The following is a 4300-nucleotide window of genomic DNA, read 5'->3' on the forward strand; positions in this document are numbered from 1 at the left end:
GCAATGGCTCTTCGCGCACAACACGCTGTTCAACAGTAAACCAAACTTTGCGTATTCACTGCACACTGTAGTCCAAAGTGTAACTCGTCACTTCATAGAGCACTGTCCGACCTCATGTCGTCAACTTCGATCCATGCTAGAAACTGAACAACAAATTCTGAACTTTGCTACAGATAATCAGATTTCAGTTGCTACACCGTCTGGATCTTTGACGGTACCAGTGTAACATAGACCGCGAATCTCTCCATAATGTTGATAACGAAATGGACTACTCTTGTGATACTGCAGGAGCAATAGCGCTACCCGAAGCACGTGCTGCATGGTCAGTCACGGCAACGTCAACCTGGTCACTAACTTCCAGGTATTTGGACGCCTTCCTGTGCCGGGTACCGAACCAAGCAAGCTCAGCCGTGTTTTCGTGCTTCACTATCATCTTCTTTAAAGCATTCAATGACGTCGCTCCTCCCCTCAGTTTTCCAGCTTTCAGTCAGTGATACTTTCAGTGCAGCACAGTAATTGCTACGTGCAACATAAAACAGTTTCAGTAACAGCGCACAGTCTCTCTTTTCGATAGGAATACTGTTCACTCGCGCTACGGCTCGGCAAATGACATCGTGGATGCCGTACTGTCATACAAACAATGTGTAGCGCCAGATTTGCATCTGGTGTCCGCATTTGGAACTAATTTATATTCCATCGTGTTATCATATATAGCAAGTTTCACTGTCACATGCTAATTACAGCGCACACTGGACCTCCGTCAGTAGCTGCGCTTTCATTATAAACACCCGATAATAATCGCTAACAAAAAGTAAAGACACATTTTAACGTAATTATAAATTTCCTGAGTAAACAGCGGGCAACGGCCTTGCCGCAGTGTATACACCTGTTCCCGTGAGATCACTGAAGTTAAGCGCTGTCGGGCGTGGTTGGCACTTGGATGGGTGACCATCCAGGCAGCCATGCGTTGTTGCCATTTTTCGGGGTGCACTCAGGCTCGTGATGCCAATTGAGGAGCTACTCGACCGAATAGTGGCGGCTCCGGTCAAGAATACCATCATAACGACCGGGAGAGCGGTGTGCTGACACCAAGCCCCTCCTATCCGTATACTCCACTGAGGATGACACGGCGGTCGGATGGTCCCGGTAGGCCACTCATGGCCTGAAGATGCAGTGCTGAGTAAATAGCAAAAAATGATTCAAATGGCTCTAAGCACCATGGGACTTAACATCTGAGGTCATCACTCCCTTAGACATAGAACTACTTAAACCTAACTAACCTAAGGACATCGCACACATCCATTCCAGAGGCAGGATTCGAACCTGAGACCGTAGCAGCAGCGCGGTTCCGGACTGAAGCGCCTAGAACCGGTTGGCCACAGCGGCCGGCAGTAAATAGCCTAACTGCAATTGAGACTTGTTCAGTGCCATTCTAAGAGTGGTTGTTGTCTTGTTTGATGCAGTTCTCCGAGCTAGTACTGCACAAGCTCCTTTATCTCAGCTTAACAACGGCAACCTACATCCCTTTGAAACTGCATACTATATGCATGCCTTGGTTTCCCTTTGCAATATTTACACCCCCATGACCACCCGCAACTTCCTTCAGTTACCAATTTGGCGATTCCCTCGATATCTCTGGATGAATCCTATCAACCAATCACTTCTTTCGTGCAAGTTGCGCCATTTTTCCCTCCCCAATTCGATTCCGTACCTCTTCGATCGTTGTCCGATCTGCCCATCTAATCGTTGCCATTCTTCTGTTCCCTTCTTGTCTGAACTGTTTATCGTCCACGTTTCACTTCAGTACAGAGCAACCTTCAGAATATATTTCCTAACGCTAAAATTTACGTTGTTTGTTAAAGTATTTCTCTTTTTTGCAAACAGTTTTCTTGCTATTGCACTTTGCATTGTATACCCCTTATTTCGCAAACATGTGAGATTCTTTTCTCCAATCTTCGCCCTTCCAGAAAAATAGATGCCTCTCTTCAGCCCTCTCTCCGCCACCATCATATCTGTACCGAGCGCCCATTAAATAGCGTGCTTATGGATCTTGGCTATGAAGATCCGTTGTGAATGACTAATCTAATGGCAGTGTGTTTCTGGTCCTGTGATGGGAAATTGTCATACGTTGGGGGCACCGAAAACGTTTAGTTCGTAGGACGACATGAAAAACGAAAGAAGAAATTTCAGAATATAATTTAGTCGTCAACTACATTTTTTTTTTGTTTACTCTATCCGATTCCACAAATTAATGTGCATATTCAGAAGCTTAGTATTCGTTAGCAGATCTCAATATCTTCTTCGTAGAGCAATAATGCCATGATATGTCCGAAAGAGATGAAAGAAGTGGCACTTAAAACTATGTCGGCGAAGAGAAACTAGTGGAGTTTGTGTTTTTCTGTTTTTATAAAGTCTGACACGTCAGCCGAAAAATAAGCTTAAAGGTAAAACGCGTAAGAAAAAGTTAAATAAAATTCTATGAAGATCTAAAATTTAATTTTGCAGACTAGAGCGCTTTACAATGGTGTTCCTCCGAATCCAGCAGTATGATATCGCTCTTATTCACTATTGACAAGTAGCCAAAGAAATTCCTGGTGTGTCAGCGAAAGTGATCGTATGACATTGTTTTGCGTCACTGTCATAGCAAACCCACTGAGTCAGCTGTTGCATTCCTGCCGTAGTATCAGTCGGACTCTCTTCAATTTAACATGCGCACCTGATAGTCGGCAGAAACGTGGTTCGAATATCAATCTTCCACAGGTATCCTTGCGTCGCCCCACACAAGTGGTGCAGTGATTCATCACGCAATGGCTGGGCTCTTCCTCACGATCTGCCTCATTTTCGCCGCAGTGTAGACAGAAGGAAACATAGATAACGGAAACAACTAATAACCGATTTAGCTTCAGTTCATTTCCTAACATTTCATTTTCGGGATAAATTTTACCGACCTGCCTTTTCTGTTTATCTGTGTACTTAAAACCACATGGCGTGTTTACTGAGAACCACAATTTTTTGTGAAGTTATTTTTCCAATCTTTTTTTTTGTTTCAAAGATATATTTGTGAATAAAGAATAGATGCTGCGCTCGTACTAAATGAACGTACCAGCACTCCTAACATGTAAGCCGTCAGCTTATACAGGTTTAGTATTGAATAAGATGATGTTATCCTGATGGGAAGAGGGACAGAAATGTTTATAACAACGTATCTCCAAGAGTTTGCTACAAGGGTGAGGCAGCTAAGATAGGTCGCCCCAAATACTCGTACACTGAAGAGCTAAAGAAAATGGTACACCTCCATCGAGTAGGACCCCCGCAAAGACGCAGAAGTGCCACTCACGATGTGATAGATTCGGCTAATCTCTGAAGTAGTGCTGGAGGGAAATGACACCATGAATCCTGCAGGGCTGTCCATAAATCCATGCGGGCCGGAGTGGCCGTGCGGTTCTAGGCGCTACAGTCTGGAGCCGAGCGACCGCTACGGTCGCAGGTTCGAATCCTGCCTCGGACATGGATGAGTGTGATGTCCTTAGATTAGTTAGGTTTAATTAGTTCTAAGTTCTAGGCGACTGATGACCTCAGAAGTTAAGTCGCATAGTGCTCAGAGCCATTTTGAGCCATAAATCCATAAGATGACGGGGTGGAGGTCTCTTCTGAACAGCACGTTGCAGGGCGTCCCTGATATCGTCAGTAATGTTTACGTCTGGGGAGTTTTGTGACCAGCGGAAATGTTTAGACTCAGAAGAGTGTTCCTGGAGCCACTCTGTAGCAATTGTGGAGTGTGGGGAGTCACATTGTCTTGCTGGAATTGTCCAAGTTCGTCGGAATGCAAGATGGACATTAACAGATGCAGGTTATCAGACAGGATGCTTACGTTCGTGTCACCTGTCAGAGTCATATCTAGACGTATCAGGGGTCCCATATCACTCAAACTGCACACGCCCCACGCCATTACAGATCCCCCACCAGCTTGAACAGTCCCCTGCTGACATTCAGGGTCCATGGATTCATGAGGTGAAACGAGACTCATCCGACAAGACAACATATTTCCTACCATCAACAGTCCAATGTCCGTGTTGACGGGCCCAGACGAGGCGTAAAACTTTGTGTCGTGCGTCATCAAGGGTACACGAGTGGGCCTTCGGCTCCGAAAGCCCGCATCGATGATGTTTCGTTGAATAGTTCGCACGCTGAAACTTGTTCTAGGCCCAGCACTGAAATCTACAGCAGTTTGCCGAAACATTGCACTTCTGACACGCTGAACAATTCTCTTCAGTTGTTGTTTGTCCCGTTCTTGCAGGAT

The 4300-nt window shown here is 45.3% G+C and overlaps 1 pseudogene; it reads left to right on the forward strand.

Moving 5' to 3' along the window:
• The first annotated feature begins 858 nt into the window (after nt 1-858).
• On the forward strand, nt 859-976 carry LOC126195989 (5S ribosomal RNA; annotated as a pseudogene).
• Nucleotides 977-4300: the final 3324 nt, after the last annotated feature.

The sequence above is a fragment of the Schistocerca nitens genome, chromosome 7, assembly GCF_023898315.1.
Source record: "Schistocerca nitens isolate TAMUIC-IGC-003100 chromosome 7, iqSchNite1.1, whole genome shotgun sequence".
In the NCBI taxonomy this organism is placed as follows: domain Eukaryota; kingdom Metazoa; phylum Arthropoda; class Insecta; order Orthoptera; family Acrididae; genus Schistocerca; species Schistocerca nitens.